This window comes from Nicotiana tabacum, chromosome 19 (genome assembly GCF_000715075.1).
Source record: "Nicotiana tabacum cultivar K326 chromosome 19, ASM71507v2, whole genome shotgun sequence".
In the NCBI taxonomy this organism is placed as follows: Eukaryota; Viridiplantae; Streptophyta; class Magnoliopsida; order Solanales; family Solanaceae; genus Nicotiana; species Nicotiana tabacum.
In genome coordinates, this window is record NC_134098.1 from 133,196,317 (window position 1) to 133,208,934 (window position 12,618).

Here is a 12,618-nt window from a genome sequence, read left to right on the forward strand (position 1 = left end):
GGGTGATTTTGGACTTAAGATCACGTCCGGATTGTGATTTGGAGGTCCGTGGTTGAATTTGGCTCGAAATGGCAAAAGTTGAAATTTTTAAAAGTTTGACCGGGATTGGAATTTTTGATATCAGGGTTGGATTCTAATTACGGAAGTTGGAGTAGGTCTGTAATGTCGAATGTGACTTGTGTGCAAAATTTGAGGTCAATCGGACGTGATTTGATAGGTTTCGGCATCGATTGTGGAAGTTTGGACTTGTTGATATATTCGGATGAGTTTCAGACGAGGTTCGGATCACTTTCATTGTATAGTGCATTGCTGAAGGCTGCTGGTTCTAGTATGATCACACCTGTGAATGGTATTGCGCAGGTGCGATGGTCGCAGAAGCGTTAGTGGAGTCGCAGAAGCGAGAAGAGGCTGGGTGAGGAAGACCGCAGAAGCGGATTTTTGTAGCGCACCTGCGTGCGCGCAAATGCGAGATTGGAAGCGCAGGTGCAAAAATCTTTGCAGAAGCGGAATTTGATATCCGCAGGTGTGGGGGTTGCTGGGCAAGGCTATTTTCCTAGAAGCGAAGTTTTTACCGCAGAAGCGGTGGTCGCATATGTGACGATCTGTCCGCAAACGCGAAATTGCTGGGCAGAATATTATAAGTTCGAGGGTTGGTCATTTTTATCACATATTGAGCTATGGACTTCGGAATGAAGCGATTGTTGGAGGAATATTTATCACAAGGATTGGGGTAAATGTTCTCTACTCAGTTTTGGTTATATTTTATGAATCTGCCTTCATTTTTGGTAATTGGATTATGAAATTTAAAGAGGAAATTGGGGGTTTTGGCCTAAAGTTTCATAATAGGAATTTTTGAGTTTTGAACACCGATTTGGAGTCAGATATGAGTGAATATAGTATGGTTGGACTCGTAATTGAATGGGTTGTTGAATTTTGTAAATGTTGTCGGGTTTCGAGGTGCTGGCTGAGTTAGGCTTTTGGCCGATTGGGCTTTTGATTCAAGATTTGATCTTTTTCGATCGAGATCGGTTCCTTTAGCATTGTTTGATGTATTTGCGTTGTTATTGGTTAGTTTCGAGCCGTTCGGAGGGCGGAACACGCGGGATGGCATTTTGGAGCATCGCTTGGCTTGTTCGGTGTTGGAATTGTCTTGTTCGAGGTAAGTAACTCTTCTAATCTTAGAGCTAAGGGTATGAAACCCCGAAATTCGTGTTATGCGATTAGTGTTGAGGTGACACACACGGTAGGTGACAGGCGTGTGGGCGTGCACCATGTGAATTGAGACTTTGTTGTTCCCATGGCACTGTATAGTGGTCCTACTTTGTTGATATCTGTGTTTTCACCATGTGATAAAGTAGTTAAGTTGTCAACCATACTAGATATCATGTTTAGGCATTATGCCAATACTGTTTGGACCCATATTGGTCGTTTCTTACTGTCATCTCACTTATTTCATTGATATTTCATTCTCAGTCATATCCATGCATTCATACCATATCTCAGTCTCAGTTATTATTTATTGACACATCATATCATCGTTGTTGGGCTAGTTTCATAACATTATGAGCCCGTGAGTGAGACTGGAGAGATAGATGACTGGGTGAGGCCGAGGGCCCGAGTGAAAGTGATATTTTAGGATCGGGCTGCACGCCGCAACATATTATATTGATTATATTTTATGGACCGGGCTGCACGCCGCACCGATATATTGATTATATTTTATGGGATCAGGTGGCACGCCGTAGCGATATATTGATTACATTCTATGGGATCGGGTTGCACGCCGCGGCGATATAGCGCTTGGGCTGAAAGGATCCCCTCTGGAGTCTGCACACCCCAAGTGAGCGCAGTCGACTATAAATATGGATCGGGCTGCACGCCGCAATGGGTATTGTACAGCGCTGAGTGATTGAGTGTGTTAAGCGTAGTGAGAGAGAATGTAAGACAGTGAGGTTGAGTACTCTGAGAGTGTGAGTACATGAGCTCATCATCGAGATGCATTGCATTTGACATGCGTACTTGTGATACATGCATAGAGGTGCATTTCCTTCTGCTACCCAAATTTGGGGACATTTATGATTTTACCTGTATCTTGACATGTAGGCATAGAGAAGTACTTTCCTCATGCTATATGAAAATGAAACATCTTCCTTATTGTTGAAAGGATTTTGGAAAAAATCACAGTTTTCAAACTTACTCGTATTTTGGCTTTTTCTGTAAAAAGATTTGGTTTTTTACTGAGATACTTGAAAAGAAATGCCTATTTTTCTGGAACTGTGAACGAACTGAGCCTTTTATTTCTGAGATACGCTTTTGTTACTTGTATATATTGTTATGAACTGTCATGGAATATTGGTGTTGGACCCGACCTTTTTGTTAGCTCGTCACTACTTTTAACCTAAGTTAGGTTTGTTACTTATTGAGTACATGGGGTTGGTTATACTCATACTACACTTCTGCACCTTGCGTGCAGATATTGGTTGCGGATGTTGCTGTGTTCGATGGGAGCTGGATTGAAGATGTACCTGCATCCCGATTGTAGCTGCCTCTTGTTTGTGGTAGCTTTAGATCTATAAAACTCTGTTTATGTACTTTTCAAACAGACTATGTATTTATTTCATTTTGGCTTTGTAAACTCTATTCTTAGAAACTCATGATTTGTACTACATTCCTTGGGGAATGTTTAAGATTCAGATATTTCTTTACTTAATCGCTTTATTAATTGTTATTGGAACTAGTTAGTGGTTAATTGGCTTACCTAGCAGGTTGGGTTAGGTGCCATCACAACTAGTGGATTTAGGGTCATGACAGGTGGTATCAGAGCTCTAATGTGATGAGAAGAGTTTACTTGAGATGTAGCAAGGACTATGGGGTGTTTGATTTCTATCTTGGTTTGGCGTATGGTCTCGAGTTATGGGTGTGTTGAGGGATCTCTCATGTTGTTTAGTTGTGGAGTGAAGTAGATTCTCATGTCTTGTTGATGAGTTCATAATCAAGAAGATTAAGCGATTGCGTAGTAGTCGTGACTGTGGAAGGGTATAGAGAGATGTTAGTTTGAGACAGAGTAGGTGGGTTATCTCATGCGAGGTGTTCTGAGGTTGTGTGGTCGTTATGATGTTTTGTAGAGAGTTCTCTTTTACCAGTGAATGATATATGTTGCAATTTGAGTTTGGATCGCTTGTGGAAGTTGGCTTGACTATTACAAGGGTGAATGCGATATTTGCAGATAATGTGAAGTATTAGATGGTTTGCGTTACAGGAGCTCAGGAAGGATTTGGTTGAATCTCGCTGCTGTACTATGGCAGTAATAGATTATGGGCATTGTGAGTTGTGTGTTTTGATCTATGGCTTTGAGCCAAGTGGTGGAGTCTACTATCGACGAATTAATTGCACAATTATGTGTTGTATTGGTTTTGGTTCGGGGTTTACTAGTGAATCAGTTATGACTTGCAGAGGTCGAAATCGAGGATGACTTGGGTAAAGGAATTTCTGGATACAGGTTGTATTACACTCTATGGGTATATAAGAATCGTAAAATAATTGAGTGGTTATTCGCGAAGGATGTAGTGTACATGGAGTAGGAATTTGCTCGATTGCTTAGGAGTGTGGGTTACTCTTTACTCCCTTGGGTGTTGGTGTGCTAATGGGGCACATGTCGTTCGGTCCATTTGGTCGGTTTAATTGAGATTTGAGTAGAGTGGATAACTCTCGAGAATGGTTCTAATGGATTCAAGATTTATATATAGCGAGTTGGAATTTTCAAGATTTCTATATGGCTAGAAACTACGAGTTGCATTGGGTGGTGTAGAGACTTGTGGCATTTTATATCATTGGGGATTGTGCATTTCAGTATCAAGAAGGTGAAGGAAATAATTTTAGGTTCACATAAGGTCTCTTTAGAGTGGGTGTCGCGGTTATGGTGCTTTGCGGTGCTTAAGAGGGAAGTCAGCGGCTTATGGGCCTTAGGGCGTTGTGATTTTATATTAGGATCTCTTGTGTGGTGAATTTTGGTTAGGGATCGTGGTGTTATAGAAAGGAGAAGTATCAATTTGAAGGAAATTTGGAAAGGACTTGGAGAAATAAGGCAACTTGGTAGTAAGTTGGGTTAGCATAGTAATGGGAATGATCGGTTCTTGGGTACTTATGACGTGGCTAGTCTCCACAGGTGTTTTGTGGCAATGCTTTTAGGTTTTGGCAACCTGCGTGGCTGGGTTGAGTTAGAGGGATTCGGTTCAGAAAGCTTGGTTATGTGCAAATGGGCTTTGAAGAGTTCTCAATGGTTTTTACCTCGGTTCGAGGAGTATATTTCCTACTGGCGTGAGGAATATGTTGCGTATTGAGATTTTCTTCGGGATGAGATCAAATGGAAGGTTTTTGACTGATCGGGTATGTATTCTGCTTGTGATTCAGAGTTGATTATGAGATTTTTGTACTCTTCACAGTATGGCATGGTAGACGCGGTGTATGGTGTGGGACTGAGATTTGCATGTGCAAGGTCACCGTTCAGTTTTGAAGGGAAGGACATAAATTCATAGGCAGCATGGACGGTTTCAGATGACTAGGTAAATAATATTACTAATCGGCATGGCCTGATGAGAGTATACATTTCAGAAGGGGCAATGTGTTTTGATTTATGGACACTTCATTGGTATTGCGACACTCTCTAGGTTGATCGACTACTGATATTCAAATTTTGCTAGGTGGCACGGAAGAATTTTAGAAGTATTCCTCGTGGGATGATCGTGTATGAGAGATGTGTTAGACATTCTGGCAGTGGAGTTGGGATCAAATATGGTAATTCATGTATCCAATGGAGTTGGAGACTGGGAGTTCTCAGGAATAGATTGTTTCATGGTTGCGGACTGTGAAGTCGTGGCTGAAGCTAGCCAGATGATAGTATGTGTTATGATTCAGTTATTGTGGACCTTCGGAGGGTTATTTATCCATTGGTGGGTGACCAGAGTTGATTTGGGGCCCCCATTGGTAGGCCCAACTAGGATGGGTATTCTACATCAAGTCGGATTGGTTGGCTTCATACTGCTATTGTTAAGGGATGTGCCATTTGGTTGTCATTGAGCTTATTCATGTTCTGAAATGATCTGTGAGTTACTCTTCTATGCTATGAGGGGTGGCGATTCGTGGGTTTTATGCACACACGGTGTGGTTCTATTTGGGCTTTATAGCAGAATTAGAGCTAGATAAGTATTTGGGTATTGCGTGATTGATTGCGCGTTGGCTATGTTCTTAACGGATTGTGGTAATGTGTTAATTGCTCTCTGTGGTTATGGTAATGCACTTTGAGTACTTGATGTCGGATTGCGCATGGTTATTGATTGTGAGCATGATGGTTGAGGTATTTCATAAGTATCAGTTCTTGGATGGGGTCACGCATTGCAGCGGAGTTATGTTAAAATCTGATCCTTTGTGTTAGATTCGTGTGTCTTGGTTCTACTAGGTATGATAGGTTCTTAGCATTGTGTTGTGGTGGTACTTGTAGAGCTTGCAGGACAGTTCTCTGGTTTGAGTCATTTTTGTGATTGGGTACATTTGGATTGTTGCTTATTGGTGCATGGATTGCACAGTTTGTGGCTCTGGGTAGTATTGGTTTTGTGTATCAGTAGAGTAGTTGGTATATAATAAGATGAAGTCGTCGGATCTAGGATGGGCGCTATCAGATTTGATTGCGGTATATTTGGAAGGATAATATTGAAAGTCGGCTTAGGAATTTGCTATAGTTCTTATTGAAGTAGATGAAGTTTCATGACTGGTTGACCTGATGAATGGTTATGAGTTCTGCATGTTTCTTTCATCGTTGGCAGTGTATGAAGGTTTTAGGATGAGGTTTGGTTTGACATGAGGTTTATTACCGAAATTGGGTTGTTATGGACAGCTGCTGTGATTAGAAATCATTGCTATGAGTATTTGAGTTATGCGGTATATCATGTGATTACATCTTGAGTTATGGATATGGCTTGATATAGCTTGTTCAGACTTATACAGCATGTAGGTTGCGAGATTCAGATCTTATAAGAAATTTCGGATGTTGGAAAATTGGATTATAAGGCTTATGGACTAGGTTGAATTGAGAAATTTCAGTTATGTTGTGTTATCGGACCTATATGGCATAGGGTGACGTGGGATCACCCCCAGGTATGTGCATGGCAAGGTTATATGGCGGTTTGATAGCTTTGAGAACAACTCTAGACACGTTCGATGACGAATGTATGTTTAAGTGAGGGAGGATGTAACGACCTGACCGGTCGTTTTGAGCATTTGCACTTCGCTCGGTAGTTTACGGGCGTGAGTAGCTCCGTATGATATATTTTGATTTGTGTGAATTGTCGGTTTTGGATTTCAGGTTATTTGGGACTGATATGGCAAAATAATTCTCAACTAGGGAGCTTTAAATTTCAAAGAGTTGACCAAGTTTGACTTTTAGCATTTGACCTCGGATTGGAATTTTGATGGTTTCGGTAGGTTCGTTGGGTGATTTTGGACTTAGGAGCGCGTCCGGATTGTGATTTGGAGGTCCGTGGTTGAATTTGGCTCGAAATGGCGAAAGTTTAAATTTTGAAAAGTTTGACCGAGAGTGAACTTTTTGATATCGGGGTCGGATTCCGATTCCGGAAGTTGGAGCAGGTCCATAATGTCGAATGTGACTTGTGTGTAAAATTTGAGGTCAATCGGATGTGATTTGATAGGTTTCAGCATCGGTTGTGGAAATTTGAAGTTTCAAAGTTCATTGATTTCGAGTTGAGGTGTGATTGTCATTTTGATGTTGTTATGTGTGATTTGTGTCCTTGAGTAAGTCTGTGTTATGTTTTTGGACTTTTTGATATATTCGGACGGGGTCCCGAGTGGCTCAGATGAGTTTCAGACGAGGTTCGGATCACTTTCGTTGCATAGTGCATTGCTGAAGGCTGCTGGTTCTGGTGTGATCGCACCTGTGACTGGTATTGCGCAGGTGCGATGGTCGTAAAAGCGTTAGTGGAGTCGCAGAAGCAAGAAGAGGTTGGGTGAGGAAGACTGCAGAAGCGGATCTTTGTAGCGCACCTGCGTGCGCGCAGATGCGAGATTGGAAGCGTAGGTGCGAAAATCTTCGCAGAAGCGAAATTTGATATCCGCATGTGCGGGGGTTGCTGGGCAGGGCTATTTTCGCAGAAGCGAATTTTTTACCACAGAAGGGGTGGTCGCAGATGCGGCGATCTGTCCGCAAATGCAAAATCGCTGGGCAGAATGTTATAAGTTTGAGGGTTGGTTATATTTATCACATACTGAGGTATGGACTTCGGAATAGAGCAATTGTTGGAGGAATATTTATCACAAGGATTGGGGTAAGTGTTCTCTACTCGGTTTTGGTCATATTTCATGAATCTACCTTGGTTTTTGGTAATTGGATTGTGAAGTTTAAAGAGAAAATTGGGGTTTTTGGCCTAAAGTTTCATAATAGAAATTTTTGAGTTTTGAACACTGATTTGGAGTCGGATTTGAGAAAAACTAGTATAGTTGGACCTGTAATTGAATGTGTTGTTGCATTTTATAAATTTTGTCAGGTTTTGAGGTGCGGGCCCTAGTTGGGCTTTTGGCCGATTGGGCTTTTGATTCTAGATTTGATCCTTTTCGATCGAGATCGGTTCCATTAGCATTGTTGGATGTATTTGAGTTGTTATTGGTTAGTTTCGAGCCGTTCGGAGGTTGGAACACGCGGGATGGCATTTTGGAGCATCGCTTGGCTTGCTCGGTGTTGGAATTGTCTTGTTCGAGGTAAGTAACTCTTCTAATCTTGGATCCGAGGGTATGAAACCCTGAAATTTGTGTTGTGTGATTAGTGTTGAGGTGACGCACACGCTAGGTGACGGGCGTGTGGGCGTGCGGGCGTGCACCATGTGAATTGAGACTGTGTTGTTCCCATGGCACTGTATAGTGGTCCTACTTTGTTGATATCCGTGTTTTCACCATGTGATAAAGTAGTTAAGTTGTCAATCATGCTAGATATCATGTTTAGGCATTATGCCGATACTGTTTGGACCCATATTGGTCGTTTCTTACTGTCATCTCACTTATTTCATTGACATTTAATACTCTGTCATATCCATGCATTCATACCATATCTCAGCCTCAGTTATTATTTATTAATACATCATATCATTGTTGTCGGGCTAGTTTCATGACATTGTGAGCCCGTGAGTGAGACTGGAGTGAAAGATGACTGAGTGAGGCCGAGGACCCGAGTGAGAGTGATATTTTGGGATCGGGATGCACGCCGCAACATATTATATTGATTATATTTTATGGATCGGGTTGCACGCCGCAGCGATATATTGATTATATTTTATGGGATCGGGCTGCACGCCACAACAATATATTGATTACATTCTATGGGATCGGGCTGCACATCGTAGCGATATAACGCTTGGGCTGAAAGGAGACCCTCCAGAGTATGCACACCCCCAGTGAGCACAATCGACTATAAATATGGATCGGGTTGCACGTCGCAGCGGTTAATATAAAGCGCTGAGTTATTAAGTGCGCTGAGCATAGTGTGAGAGATTGCGAGACATTGAGATTGAGTACTCTAAGAGTGTGGGTATGGACCCTCTTCACAAATGGTGCCTTGAATGTGAAGGGGTTCAGGCTTGGCATTGTCTTGAAGTTTCCCTGTACTACCCAGTTTTGGGGACATTTATGATTTTACCTATATCTTGACATGTAGGCATAGAGAAGTACTTTCCTCATGCTATATGAAAATGAAACATCTTACTTATTGTTGAAGTGATTTTTGGAAAAATCACAGTTTTCAAACTCACTCGTATTTTCGCTTTTTCGGTAAAAGATTTGAGTTTTTACTGAGATACTGGAAAAGAAATGCCTATTTTTCTAGAACTGTGAACGAACTGAGCCTTTTATTTCTGAGATACGCTTTTGTTACTTGTACTATGCTGTTATGAACTGTCGTGGAATATTGGTGTTGGACCCGACCTTTTTGTTAGCTCGCCACTAATTTCAACCTAAGGTGTCACGACCCAATTTCCCCTCCGTGTGACGTCGTGACGGCACCTAGTCTCTACAACTAGGTAAGCCTAACATTTTTGCGGAATAATAAAATAAAAATATAAATTTAACCAACTATTCATAAATACACAACAAATCCCAAAACTCGGAACATCGTGAATCACAAACTACAGAAGGAAAAATCTAGTGTCCCTATACATCAGAATCTAACAAGGAAAAATATAGAAGATAATGGACATGAAAAAGAGTAGAAGAGGACTCCGAGGTCTGCGGATGCGGCAGATATACCTTGAAGTCTCCAAAGCTGTCCTGGCTCACTGATAGTGCGGCTGATATGGTGCACCTGCATCTGCACACAAAAAACATGTGCAGAGAGTAGCATGAGTACACCACAATAGGTACCCAGTAAGTACCAAGCCTAACCTCGGTCGAGTAGTGACGAGGTTAGGGCCATACTGGTAAATATATGATAAAACCATATAGAGTGTAATACCGCAATAAAATAAAGGCTGAAATTTAACAACAATGAAATCATAGAAGGTAACAGCTCAGTACACAGAAACACAACAGGGGATCTCCCAAGATACCGTCGCGTAGTCCTAAACGTAAATGTGCAGGGGGATCTCTCGGAATACCATTTCGTAGTCCCAAAATAAATGTGCAAGGGGATCTCCCGGAAATACCGTTCCGTAATCCCAAAATAAATGTGCAGGGGATCTCCCGGAATACCGTTCCGTAGTCCCAAAATAAATGTGTAGGGGGATCTGCCGGAATACCATTCCGTAGTCCCAAAGTAAATATGCAAGACATGGGGATCTCCCGGAATACCGTTCCGTAGTCCCAAAGTAAATATGCAGCGCGAATGATAGAAATACAACTACATCTCAAAATTCTTACAATTTAGACTAAGTACCAGTCAGGGAAGAAGCAGAAAATTCATTAAGCATGCTGCACATAATTCACATAAACAATTAAGACACGTAGACATGTTGTATTAGACTAAACATGATAGCTACACATATAGGAATAACTCAATTAAGAATGAAAATAGATCAGTACTCCTTAAAATGGTATAACTCAAAATAAAAGGAAAACATGTTGCTGCTCAGTAAGAAAATTGGGTTTTCCACAACTAGCTCGTGTACGTACTCGTCACCTCACGTACACGACGCTCACATAGCACAATAGTTCCAAATCTTAAGGGGATTTCCCCCACACACCCCCACACAAAGTTAGGCAAGCCACTTACCTCGAGTCAAGCTCAATCAATCCGTAAGAATGCCCTTTCCACGAATATTCGGCTCTGAATGTCCCAAATCTAGCCAAAAGCAATTACATAACATAATTACAACAATAATAGACTCATCTAATTAACGAAATTAACATTTTAACAAAAATTCCGAAATTAACTCAAAATTCGCCCGTAGGGCTCACATCTCGGAATCAAGTAAAAGTCATAAAATACAAAAGCCTGTTCACTCACGAGTCTAACCATATCAAAATTACTAAAATCCGACACCAAATGGTCCTCTAAATCCACTAATCAAACTTCCAAATCCCTAGCCTCCAATTCCAATTTCCACCTTAAATACACACTAACTAGCTGGGAAAATATATGGGGAAGCAAGATTATTGATTAAAAATAAGCACAATGGACTTACCTCAAGAAATCTCTCGAAAATGCTCTCAAATATTGCCCTAAACCGAGTTGCAAAGTCCAAAAATGACAAAAATTGCAAATCCCTTCGGTTTTAACCACTGCCCAGGTATTTTTGCACCTGCGGAACCTGGGCTCGCACCTGCGGGTGCGCTTGTGCGGCAAAATGTGCGCATCTACGCAAGTTACTTACCCCCATCTGCCTTCGTACTTGCGATGAAAGGGTCGCATCTGCGCGTGCGCGCCTGCGGAATTCATTCTGCTTCTGCGAACCTAGCGCACCTGCGAAGACCCCTAACGCATCTGCGAGCATCGTAGATACGGAAAGTTACCTCGCACCTGCGACCCCTGGCACTCCTCCATTTTCCCGCTTCTATGCCAATTTGCTCGCACCTGCGGGCTTGCACCTGCGGGCATCCTTGCACATGTGTGATTACAGTAGAACCAGCAAAAGCACCAGATTTTTGCTAAGTCCAATTTCATTCCGTTAAGCATACGAAATACACCCGAGGCCCCCGGGACCTCAACCAAACCTACCAACCAATACTAGAACACCATACGAACTTTGTCGAGCCTTCAAACCATATCGAACAACACTAAAACTCATGAATTAAGTACGAATTCAAGCCTAAGAACTTAGAATTTTTCAAAATTCTACAAACGATGCCGTCGGGTTGTTACATAAGGTTAGGTTTGTTACTTATTGAGTACATGGGATCAGTTGTACTCATACTACACTTCTGCACCAGATGTTGGTTGCGGATGTTGCTGTGTTCGATAGGAGCTGGTTTGAAGATATACCTGCATCCCGGTTGTAGCTGCCTCTTGTTCATGGTAACTTTAGATCTATAAAACTCTGTGTATGTATTTTTCAAACAGACTATGTATTTATTTCATTTCGGCTTTGTAAACTCTATTCTTAGAAGCTCATGATTTGTACTACCAGTCCTTGGGAATGTATAAGATTTAGATATTTCTTTACTTAATCGCTTTATTAATTATTATTGGAACTAGTTAGTGGTTAATTGTCTTACCTAGCATATTGGGTTAAGTGCCATCATGACTAGTGGATTTAGGGTCGTGACAACGGCCTTCACGTTGTCCACTATCGTGATATAATTGATAGCTTTGATCTTGTCGGGGTTGATCTTGATTCCTCGTTTGGATACTATGAACCCGAGAAATTTACCTAATCCGACTCCGAACGCGCATCTTTTCAGATTTAACTTCATGTTGTGCTTCTTCAATATACTGAAGGTTTCCTGCAAATGGTTTAAATGGTCATCTTCTCGCAGGGATTTAACCAACATATCGTCAATGTAAACTTCCATCGATTTTCCTATTCTTTATTCGAACATCCGATTTACTAGGTGTTGGTATGTGGCACCAACATTTATTAATACAAACGGCATTACATTATAACAATATGTGCCATTTTTAGTGATGAAGGAGATTTTTTCCTGATCACCCGGGTCCATCCGTATTTGGTTGTACCCGGAATAGGCATCGAGAAAATTGAGGATCTCATGACCGGCCGTGGCATAGATCATACGATCAATGTTGGGCAAAGGAAAAGAGTTTTTGGGGCATGCTTTATTCAAATCTTTGTAATATACCCATATTCTTAGTTTATTCCCTTTTATAGGGACTGCCACTACGTTTGCTAACCAATCCGGGTATTTAACCTCTTGAATGGACCCTATTTTTAGGAGTCTAGATACATCGTCCTTGATGAAAGCATGTTTGACCTCGGACTGGGGCCTCCTCTTCTGCTCGACCGGATTAATTTTTGGGTCCATGCTTAGTCTGTGAGTGGTTATTTCTGGTGGGATCCCTATCATATCAAGATAGGACCAAGTAAAACAATCTATGTTAACTATAAGAAATTGAATAATTTTTTTCCTGAGCTCGGGAGTTAGTCCCGTGCCCAGGTATACCTTTCGATCTGG